Source organism: Lygodium microphyllum, chromosome 9, assembly GCF_053477565.2.
Source record: "Lygodium microphyllum isolate KBCC chromosome 9, Lygodium_microphyllum_v1.1.10, whole genome shotgun sequence".
Lineage (NCBI taxonomy): Eukaryota > Viridiplantae > Streptophyta > Polypodiopsida > Schizaeales > Lygodiaceae > Lygodium > Lygodium microphyllum.
In genome coordinates, this window is record NC_141143.1 from 4151105 (window position 1) to 4163568 (window position 12464).

Here is a 12464-nt window from a genome sequence, read left to right on the forward strand (position 1 = left end):
ACGAAACAATCTATTCATGATTACATTAGGCTGATGTTGTCAGTCCTAGGGTTTCAAGTTCCATCTTCTTTTAGTGAGAGATTCCTAGGGAAAAACCCTAGATCACTTCACAAGTATGTTCCGCTGTCCCTACATTCTGTGAACATGGGCAAGTATTTAGGGTATAGGAGTTTCAGTTTTAGCAATATGTGCGAGTAGGTCACGTATTCAATCCTAGTTAGTTCTTTGGAATTGAATTAACTCTTTCTAAAATGAGTACTCTGCGGGTTTAGGTGTTTAGGTTTATGCCAATTTAACCTATCTACTTTTGAAGATAATTACGCTATCATTTCCATAACCACATGACTTATTATCTATGCGTAAGTTGATTTTCAAATCCTAACTTTCCAGTTTAAGATCAAACATAGGTTAGGTTGTAGCATAATTCTAATTAATCATCCTATAACTTACGAACAAGATTCATGCTAAAACATGTAGCCTTTTCTAATAATTATACAGTTGAAAAATAATATTTATACCAATTGACTAGAGTTATTCAACTTAAGAATCATTTCATGCCTTGCACTTTCCTATGGATTCTTAGCACTTCCCATGATGACTCATTGCGAAGAAGATATGGCCTAATAATGCAACATGCAATTTATACTTCCATGCTTAAACGGAGTGTATTATCTTAATTCTGTTTTGTAAATATGGACAATAATCTAAGTTTGATTCATTGAAATGCAAAAAAACTACTTGCTAGGAACACATATCAATCTTCTACTCACTTTATTTTGTTCGTTTTATTAAAAATACTAATGACTGAATTCTTCCGTCGTGAGCTAATTTTTCTAAATTAAATAAAGTATTTAAGACAAGAAATGCATCCTATCTCAAAAAATTATCCACGCACGATCGAATTATAACAACATAAAATAAAAATTAGGAAGTGTTGAGATGACAAGCTCAACACATGCGAACATTGATGATGGACCGCCTAACTAGATGGGTCCACACGTCTACACTTAGCACCTTGGTGGTCATTATGACTCTCACATGGCCACTGACTCATTACTTATTATATTCAGGTTGTTACACCTATTTACAGCTGGCATAGTTATAGCGCCAGTCGACTAGTGTAGTCGGTTATGCATTGTTTGACTTAGTAGGCCACTTTCCTTTATGTTGTATCTTATCTATACTTTGTGTACATTGTAAAGAGTGTGGAAGAAGAAGAAGAAACCAGCACGAAAACGTTTTGGCCTCCATCTCTCTTCTTGTCTCTTGAGTGAGCTTCTCCTTGTGCATTCTGTGTGTGTTCGGCGCAGCATCTTAAGCAACTCCCCCCACCACGCGATTCTTGACATGGTGTCAGAGCCGCACCACTGAGAGAGGCGGATTTCAAAGGTTGAAGCAAAGGAGAAAAAGCAAGGTTCGAGCAAGCAAGCCACGGGTAAGAAGCTCTCCCATCCTTCCACTCTTTCTCTTGGATAGTGCCTGTGGAGGCACCGGAAGCAGGGCAAAGCAAAATCTCACATTGCAGTGAGATTTGGTGTGCGCGAAGAGCGTTGTATTTTCTACAGATTAACCCTTTAGGGATTTCCCGAAGTTATTTTGGGCATTTGAGGCCATTTCAGGGCTCGTTTTAGAGCCGCAAGGTTGCGGATAGTAGTTTCAGGGTGCACTACGACTTCGACTGTATTGACCGAAAGTGGGTGCGCAGGTTACAGATTTCAGATCTGTAAGGTCAAAGGTGTTTACCAGTGAGTAAACACAAGGTTTATCTACAAACAGGTTGCAGATTGCATGTATTGTTGAGCAGACAGTGAAAAAGGCTATCTGGTGTATTGTTGTGCACTACAGGTTGAAGGTTGCAGAAGATTTGCTTGCTCTTTGGTATCAATTTTGTGATAGTGGTAGAGAACAGTGGAAGCCCCATCATTGAGAAGCTTGACAAGAACAACTACCCTTCATGGAAGTTCCGTGTCACGAATTTCCTTATTGGAAAAGGCCTCTATGAGTTTGTTTCAGGTGAAGAAAAGGAGCCGGAGGTGAGTGATCCTCCAACTGCAGAAGAGACAAAGGCACGGAGGGAATGGAATGCAAAAGATAAAAAGGTCATGTATTGGTTGTCTGCAGTAATTGACAATAATATGCTGGGACACATTAGAAATGCAGAGAATTCATATGCAGCTTGGACCATACTTGAAAGTATGTTTTCTGTAAATACAAAGGCACGAAAGATTCAACTCAAGCAAGAGTTGAATACATTGAAGAAAGGGAAGATGTCTATCAATGAGTATGCACTGAAGGTAAGGAGCATTGCAGATGCATTGGTAGCGATTGATGCAATGCCCAATGATGATGATTTGGTGTCGTTTACCTTGGGTGGACTTAACAATGAAAAGGCTTGGAAGTCTTTTGTAACTTCCGTATATGTCAGAAAGCCATTTCCAGATTTCGATGAGTTGGTCTCCCTTATGTGATCACTGAAGAGATCAACATGCAGAGTGAGACATTTGAAAGAAGTGGTGAACAGGTCCAAGCTTTCTACTCCAGTTCAGGAAGGGGACGTGGCAGGTTCTCCTCAAGAAGTCGTGGCACAGGACGTGGTAGTGACAACCAGCAAAACAGATTGAATCAGCAATTTAGAGATATGCAGGTTTCAGGAGGTCGTTGTAACTTTAGAGGTAGGGGGAGCTTTAGAGGAAGAGGTGGATGGCAGAACAGAGGTTCTAACAACTCTGGTATTGTGTGTCACTACTATGGCAAAACAGGTCATATTGCAGCCCAATGTTATGCTAAGAAAGATGATATCCGCAGTGGTAAGTTGCAGCAAGGAAACTATGCATTGTCTTCACGATAGAATGAAGACAAAAATGAACGTCCGTTTGTTATGCAGCATATGTTGAATGCTATTATAGGAAAGGGAACACATGACGATGTTTGATATGTTGATTCAGGTGCATCTAATCATATGACCAGCCATGCAGAATGGTTTGGAGAGATGCAGGATTTGCAGAATGCAGGTTATGTGCAGATGGGTGATGACTCATGCCACCCAATTTAACACATTGGAAAAGTTCCCTTGTCCTTGCATGATGGTAAGACAAAGAGTCTTTCAGATGTATTACATATGCCATCTATTACAAAGAACTTGGTGTCAGTTGGTCAAATGGTAGAGCAAGGACTGCAAGTCAGATTTAATGCAAAGGGCTGCTTTGTAGAAGACCTCAATGACAAGTGCAGGTTGGTAGCAAAGGGAAGTAGAGTTGGACGTATGTTTACTCTGGATGCTGGAATTCCTACTATGAATGCTGCTATGTATGCCAAAGGAAAAGGTGTTGTTGCAGACATTGAAATTTGGCACAAATGCATTGGACATGCAAATGTACAAAGGCTGAAATTAATGCAGTCCAAAGGGTTGGTTACAGGTTTGCCTACATTTAGAGTTGCAGAATTTCATAAGGTATGCGAAGCATGTCAGTTTGGTAAGCATGCAAGACAACCCTTTTCACATGACAAAGATGTAAGCAGAAATATCCTTGATGTTGTGCATACAGACATTTGGGGGCCAGCACAAAATATATTTCTTGGAGGCAGTTCATACTTTGTCACATTCATTGATGATTGTTCTAGAAAGCTGTGGGTATATTTTATGAAGGAAAAGAGTGAAGCGTTTGAGCACTTTAGAACTTTCAAGGCTGCAGTTGAAAGAGAAACAGGCTTGAAAGTAAAGTGCTTAAGGTCAAATGGAGGGGGAGAGTACCTCTCGAATGAGTTCAGTGATTTTCTGAGGTCTCATGGGATAAAGAGACAGTTCACATGCAGGTATGCCCCACAGCAAAATGGGGTTGCAGAAAGAAAAAATAGGCATATTGCAGAAGTTGCACGTGCCTTGATGGCTGAAAAGAATATGCCTAAGCATTTTTGGTATGAGGCTATTCATACTACTGTTTATATTATGAATAGAACCCCCACAACTGCAGTTCATGGTATGACCCCCGAAAAATGTTTTACAGGTAAGAAGCCTGATGTCTCACACTTGAAAGTGTTTGGCTGAATTGCGTATGTTCATGTGGCAGATGAGTTGCGGAAGAAACTGGATCCAAAGGCTGAAAAGTGTGTCTTTATTGGATACTCTTTAGAGCAGAAAGGGTATCGCTGTTATAATCCTGTCACATGTAAGTTCAGAGTGAGCAGGGATGTCATCTTTGATGAAATGAGCAGTTGGTATGCATCTAGTGGTGATGCATTGGATGATGATGATGATGATCATGACACTCATGTGCAGGCTGAAAAGCAAGAATCACGGACTCTTAGTGGACCAGAGACATCATCTGGTAGTCCTTGGTCTGGGAGACTAAGGAGTACCTCTACATCTTCAGGTGCATCTAGTAGCACTACAGGTAAAGACAAAGGAAAGAATAAAGTGTCAGAAGGCATTGATGCAGTTCTTGATGGAGACTCTTGTGGCTCAGAGAGCTTGGATGATGAGCTTGGCATTCCTTCAGTGAGGACTCCAGGTGTGCAGAGAGCACGCGTCAATGCAAAGACTCCATTGAGTGATCCAGTGGTACGCAGGTCTAGCAGGGTGAGATACCTTGTTAAAAGATTTGGTTTTGAAGGCTATGCAGCTCACCATTATGCTTATATGGTGAAACTAGTTGAGGATGTTGAGCCCACTTGTTTTGAGGATGCTGTTGGTCATACTCATTGGGATACAGCAATGGATGAGGAGATGGCTGCATTAGAGGCCAATAAGACTTGGGATCTAGTACCATTGCCAAAGGGAAAGAAAGCTTTTGGATGTAAGTGGGTTTATAAGATTAAGCACAATACAGATGGTTCTATTAGCAGGTACAAAGCTAGGCTGGTTGCAAAAGGCTATGCCCAGATATATAGCATAGATTATGATGAAACCTTCAGTCCAGTTGCTAGGATGGCAACTGTTAGATGTGTGATTTCTTTGGCTGCAGCCAAAGGTTGGAGGTTGCAGCAAATGGATGTGAAGAATGCCTTCTTGCATGGTGACTTGCAGGAAGAAGTGTATATGGATCAGCCAGTAGGTTATGAAGATTTAGAGCATCCCACATATGTGTGCAAGTTGAAGAAGACACTCTATGGGCTCAAGCAAGCACCTAGAGCATGGTCTGACAAGATCAGAGAGTATCTTGTCAATATTGGCTTCTATGTTTCTGATGCTGATCACTCACTTTATGTGAGAAAGGGAGATACAGGTTTGGTCATCATAGTCATCTATGTGGATGACTTGATTATTACAGGTGATAATGATAGTGGGATTGCTGAAGTCAAGGATTTTTTGAAGAAGAAGTTTGAGATGAAGGATTTAGGTGAGCTAAGATACTTCCTTGGCATTGAAGTGATCAGATGTGATGATGGTATATGGCTCTCCCAAAGACAGTATGGCTTGGATATGTTGTCCAAGTATGGTATGACAGCATGTAAACCACTTTCAGTCCCATTGGAGCAGAATGTAAAGTTGAGTGCTGATGTTGGGGATGAGATAGAAGACCCTACTATGTTTAGGAGGATAGTGGGGAGTTTGATCTACATGACCATTACAAGGCCAGACTTGAGCTACGTTGTTGGTCTTGTGAGTCAGTTTATGCAAGTACCTAGAAAGCCACATTTGGATGCAATCAGATGCATATTGAGATATGTGAAGTCCACATTACATTATGGACTTTTCTATGAGGCAGGTACAGATGTACATGTGTTTGGATATACAGATGCAGATTGGGCTGGTAGTATGTCTGATAGAAGATCTACTAGCGGATACATGTTCTCTCTTGGTAGTGCAGCAGTTGCTTGGAGTAGCAAAAAGCAATCTACAGTTGCTTTGTCGAGTACAGAGGCTGAGTATATGTCAAGATTGTGGGAGAGAAGGAAGGAGTCTCGCTTGAAGCTTTCTTGCTTGCACAATGGGGGAAGACACACAAGGGTGGAGGCTGAAAACAGTTTTCCTCTTCTTAGTTGTGTAAGCCAAAAGAACTCAAGTACAAAGAAATAGAAGAACCCTAGATATGGGTCTCAAACCAAACTCCACTAATTAAGGTGGCATACTAACTGAGCCACGAACTAGAGTAGATAAGGATAGCTATCATGTAGCTATTATTCATGGGCGGTGTACCAACCGCATCTGCAACTAACACGTCGGTGACATAAATGCACAACGGTCACCCTGGCGTATCACGAGTGGAGCTCGATATCTCAACACTCCCCCTCGAGCTCAATCCCAATTCCTGCACACCAAGCAGGTCTCTGAACTTGCGCAGCTTCTCTGCGCCCAATGCCTTCGTGAATATGTCAGCTACCTGATCCTCTGTGCTGACATAAACTAGATCAATAAGACCTAGTAAAACCCTCTCTCGCACATAGTGATAATGCACCTCAATGTGCTTTGTTCTAGCATGATAGACTGGGTTATTTGCCAAGTGTATACTACTCATGTTGTCACAATAAATGACAATTGGCCCATCTGTAGACTGATGCATATCATAAAGTAGCTTATGCAACCAAGCTACCTCACATGCAGCCATTGCTGCACCCCTGTACTCAGCCTCTGTGCTCGACAAGGCAACTGTAGGCTGTTTCTTGCTGCTCCAAGTGACTGCAGCACTCCCAAAAGAGAACACATATCCACTGGTAGATCGTCTATCAGAAATACTACCAGCCCAATCAGCATCAGTGTATCCATGCAACTGTATCTGAACCCCAGTCTCATAAAATAGTCCATACTGCAATGTGGACTTCACATACCCGAGTATGCGTCTAGCCGCATCCAAATGTGGTTTCCTTGGAGACTGCATAAACTGACTTACCAATCCAACAGCATAGCTCAAATCTGGCCTGGTAATAGTCATATAAATCAAACTTCCTACTATGCGTCTGTACATAGTAGGGTCTTCCAGAAGCTCACCTGCATCTGCGCTCAGCTTCACATTCTGCTCCAAAGGAACTGAAATAGGCTTACAGCTTGTCATCCCATATTTGGACAGCATGTCCAATCCATACTGCCTCTGCAAGAGCTGTATCCCACTTGGTGATCTAATCACCTCAATGCCCAAGAAATAACGCAGCTCTCCCAAATCCTTCATCTCAAACTTCTGCTTCAATAGCATTTTCACATGAAGGATATCTTCATCACTGTCACCTGTCATAATCAAATCATCAACATAAATGACAAGTAGCATAATACCTTTCTCTGTTTTTCTCACATAAAGTGAGAAATCTGCCTTGGAAATCTGAAAGCCAATAGTGACAAGATATTGTCCTATCTTGTCAGACCATGCTCTAGGTGCTTGCTTCAAGCCATACAATGCTTTCTTCAACCTACAAACAAACTCAGGATGAACAGCATGCACATAACCTGGTGGCTGCTCCATATAGACCTCTTCTTGCAAATCACCATGCAAGAAGGCATTCTTTACATCCATCTGATGTAAAGACCATCCCTTTGATGCAGCCATAGCAATGACTGCTCTTACGGTTGCCATCCTTGCAACCGGACTGAATGTTTCTTCATAGTCAATGCCATATGTTTGTGCATACCCCTTGACTACTAATCTTGCCTTGTATCTGTTCACAGAACCATCTGCATTGTGCTTCACCTTATAAACCCACTTACAGCCAATTGCATTCTTACCTTTAGGCAAAGGTACTAACTCCCATGTAGCATTTTCTTCCAAGGCATCCATTTCTTCATCCATGGCTTTCTCCTATTTTTCTTTTCCCATGGCTTGCTCAAAAGATGTGGGTTCTGGTTCCTGTATCACTTTGACCATATATGCATAGTGAATGGCTGTAAATCCATCATATTTCAGCCTATCCACAGGATACCTAGCTCTGGTAGACCTGCGCAAAGTAGGTTCACTCCCAGGTGCTCTCAAAACATCCCTGGTCTTCCTTACTCCAGGTGTAACAATAGAAGGAATACCCAACTCATCATCAATGCTCTGTTCTAAGCCACTGGATTCACCATCCACATAAGAGTGACCTGCATTCACATCAAACATGGGCTGATCAACCTTCTCTTTTCCTTTTCGTGATACCTGCATACCACTATCTGCATTACTTTGAGAAGAATCTCCTGATCTCAATCTGCCTGTCCATGGCGAAGAATGTGAACCAGTGCTAGAGGACGCTCCAGGTCCACTAATGTTTTGTGACTACTGCTGTGAATTTTGTGCAGCATTACCATTTTGTGCATCTACATCATCAATCACATTTACTGGTTTATACCAGCTACTCATTTCATCAAAAACAACATCTCTGCTCACTGTAAACTTACGAGTAGAAGGGTTATAGCATCTATACCCTTTTTGCTGTAGAGAGTAACCAATAAAGATGCACTTCTCAGCTTTTGGATCCAACTTGGATCTCAACTCATCTGGCACATGTACATAGGCAATGCAACCAAAAAATTTCAAATGAGAAATATCTGGTTTCCTACCAGTATACCTCTCCTCTGGAGTCATTCCATGTATTGCTGCAGTGGGAGTCCTGTTCATTATGTAGACTGCTGTAGCAACTGCTTCAGCCCAATAAAAATCTGGCAAGTCTTTTTCATTGAGCATGGCACGAGATACCTCTCCAATATGCCTATTTTTCCTTTCTGCAATTCCATTTTGTTGTGGGGTATAACTGCATGAATATTGCTGCTTTATGCCATGCTCCTGCAGGAACCTTGCAAACTCATTTGAGAGGTACTCTCCCCCTCCATCTGACCTTAGGCATTTTATTTGCAGACCTGTTTCTTTTTCAACCATAGCTTTAAGGGTTTTGAAATGCCCAAAAACTTCACTTTTCTTTTTCATAAAATACACCCAAACTTTTCTGCTATAGTCATCAATAAAAGTGACAAAATAATGACAGCCTCCAAGAGATGCAGCTTTAGTAGTCCACACATCAGAGTGGATTAATTCCAATGGCTTCTCACTCTCTTGAACATGTCTAGGAAATGGTTTCCTTGTCTGTTTTCCAAACTGACAGGCTTCACATACCTTATGCATTTCTGCAACCTTGAATTTTGGCAATCCTGCAACAATATTTTGGGCCTGCATTGATTTAAGTCGCTGTACATTAACATGACCAATGCGTTTATGCCAGATATCAATATCTGCAACTACACCGGTCCCATGTGCAAACATTGCTGCACTCAATTCAGACATGTCTGCATCCAACGTAAACATTCTGCCCTTCTTCTTTCCTTTTGCTATCAAGCGACCTTTATTTTTCATATCCTCAACGAAGCATCCATGAGGATTAAATCTGACCTGCAAGCCCTGCTCAACCATTTGATCGACAGAAACCAGATTCTTGGTGATATTCGGGACATGAAATACATCGGACAGGTATTTCTTTTTCCCATCCTGCATAGACAAGGGAATTTTTCCAATCTGCACAATAGGATGTGCAGTATCATCACCAGTCTCCACAAATCCTGGTTTTTCCATTTTCCTTGCATCCTCCATCCATTCTGCATGACCTGTCATGTGGTTTGATGCACCTGAGTCAACATACCATACATCATTGCTTTCTTCTGCACTTGTCATAGAATTGTTCATGTGCTGTACCATGAACAAATGCTCATTTCTGTCATCACCCTGTCTGTTAGAAGATGCATAATTCCCTTGTTGCAGTTTTCCATTCATGATGTCATTCTGCTTTTTATAGCAGTCTTTAGCCATATGACCCATTTTACCACAATAGTAGCATTCAACATTATTGTTTGCATTTTGGCCTCTTTGCCATCCACCACGACCTCTTTGGCTCCCCCTGCCTCTAGAGTTACCACGTCCTCCTCCATAGGACTGGTTTTCTTGAGTTTGTTGCATATTCTGATTTCTACCACGGCCTCCAAATCGACCTCCTCTACCTCTGCCTCTACCTCTTCCAGCATTTGAGTAGAAGACAGCTTCTTTTGAAGTTCCTCCTGAAGAAGATGCACCACCATTTCTCTGCTCCTCAGAAATTAGAAGAGCAATCAACTCCTCAAAGTCAGGAAATCTTTCACGAACGGAAATGGATGTTCGAAACTGTGCATAATCCTTTCCTAGACCATTCAAGGTCACGGAAACTAAATCATCATCTTCCACTGGCGACCCAATGGAAGCAAGTGCATCTGCAATCTTCTTCACCTTCATGTGGTAGTCATTGATGCTCATATTTTCTCTTTGCACATTATGCAACTCTTGCTTGAGCTGCATTTTCCTGGCTTGAGTATTTGTGCTGTACATTTTTGACAAAGTATCCCATGCCTCCTTTGGCGTACTTGCATCCTGAATATGCACAATCATAGAGTCTGAAATACTGATAGACAGCCAGTACATAACTTTCCTGGCTCTCTCATGCCATGCTTTGAATGCCTGCATTTGCTGTTGATTGGGAACATCAGGAAGAACTGGTTCTTCTTCATTTCCTGCAACAAATTCCCAATATCCTTTTCCCATAAGGAAATTCGTCATTCTAAACTTCCATGCCTGGAAGTTGTTCTTGTCAAGCTTTTCAGTGACAATCTGTGAAAGAGAGTCAGACGCCATTACAGAATACTGCAAAAAATTCTGTCACTGCAAAAACACAGCTTCACCCTCACAAGGGCAAATTTGCAAAACTGGCGAAAGTGGTATTTGACCACACAGTCACTTCCTAGTGACGATTTTGCATAAACAAGAATCAAGGATGATTCTGTAACTCCCAATGTCTCTGCACATAAGCATACGATGCAATTTCTGTGGTAACTTTTCACCGACCTGTAGAACAGTGGCTGAACAGCATAAAACTGAGCCTTTTCCTGAGTGCGTGCAGAAAACTTCCGCCTCCAAAACAGGCCCCGAAATGGCCTCAAATAAAAAAAACAGGGTCGCCGAGAGCTAAAGCTCTCGCCCGCAGCATATACTGCCCTCTTGCTTCACCGCGAAGGGCGTCTCAACCTGAGACAATGCACTCCTGCAATTTCCGGCTGTGCTACCTGCAGAGATCTGCTCCCAAAACAGAAAATGAAAGCAACACTGCTCCTCTTACCAGAACACCGCGAGCTTGGCTTGCTTTCTTGAGCTCCTTACCACGAACAAGGCTCTGATACCATGTCAAGATTGTGGGAGAGAAGGAAGGAGTCTCGCTTGAAGCTTTCTTGCTTGCACAATGGGGGAAGACACACAAGGGTGGAGGCTGAAAACAGTTTTCCTCTTCTTAGTTGTGTAAGCCAAAAGAACTCAAGTACAAAGAAATAGAAGAACCCTAGATATGGGTCTCAAACCAAACTCCACTAATTAAGGTGGCATACTAACTGAGCCACGAACTAGAGTAGATAAGGATAGCTATCATGTAGCTATTATTCATGGGCGGTGTACCAACCGCATCTGCAACTAACACGTCGGTGACATAAATGCACAACGGTCACCCTGGCGTATCACGAGTGGAGCTCGATATCTCAACAGTATAAAGGTGTTGCTGTTGCAGCATGTGAGGTAGTATGGCTGCAAAAGTTATTGGCTGATTTAGATGTGTAGGTGGAAGGTGCAGTTGTCATTTATTGTGACAACATGAGCAGTATATAGTTGGCTAGGAACCCTGTGTTCCATGCGAGGACAAAGCATATTGAGGTACACTACCACTTTGTGAGAGAGAAGGTACTAGCAGGTGAGATTGACTTGGTGTATGTCAGCACACAGGATCAGATAGCTGACATCTTCATGAAGGCATTGGGTACAGAGGAGCTTCAAAAGTTTCGAAGCTTACTTGGAGTTGCAGAGATGCAGTTGAGCTTGAGGGGGGAGTGTTGAGATGACAAGCTCAACACATGCGGACATTGATGATGGACCACCTGGTTAGATGGATCCACACGTCTACACTTAGCACCTTGGTGGTCATTATGACTCTCACATGGCCACTGACTCATTACTTATTATATTCAGGTTGTTACACCTATTTACAGCTGGCATAGTTATAGCGCCAGTCGACTAGTGTAGTCGGTTATGCATTGTTTGACTTAGTAGGCCACTTTTCTTTATGTTGTATCTTATCTATACTTTGTGTACATTGTAAAGAGTGTGGAAGAAGAAGAAGAAACCAGCACGAAAACGTTTTGGCCTCCATCTCTCTTCTTGTCTCTTGAGTGAGCTTCTCCTTGTGCATTCTGTGTGTGTTCAGCGCAGCATCTTGAGCAATCCCCCCACCACGCGATTCTTGACAGGAAGGAAAACCTAGACTTGTGGTGAGATGTCCACCTGGATGCTAGGAGATGATCCTCCTAGGGTTGCGCCTTGGGATTTCTTAGGAGCCATCGCGAATGTGGCCTTTCCATCTTGGATGCGGCTTTGCAAAACTCCCTTTGTAATTCACCCGTCCCTTGTGAATGTTTTTTCCTTCCTTTTGTAGAAGCTTCGATGTGAATTGAATACACGAAAAGGGGTTTAGCCTTGGGCTAATTTGGGAGATTGAAGGAACTCCAAAGGAAA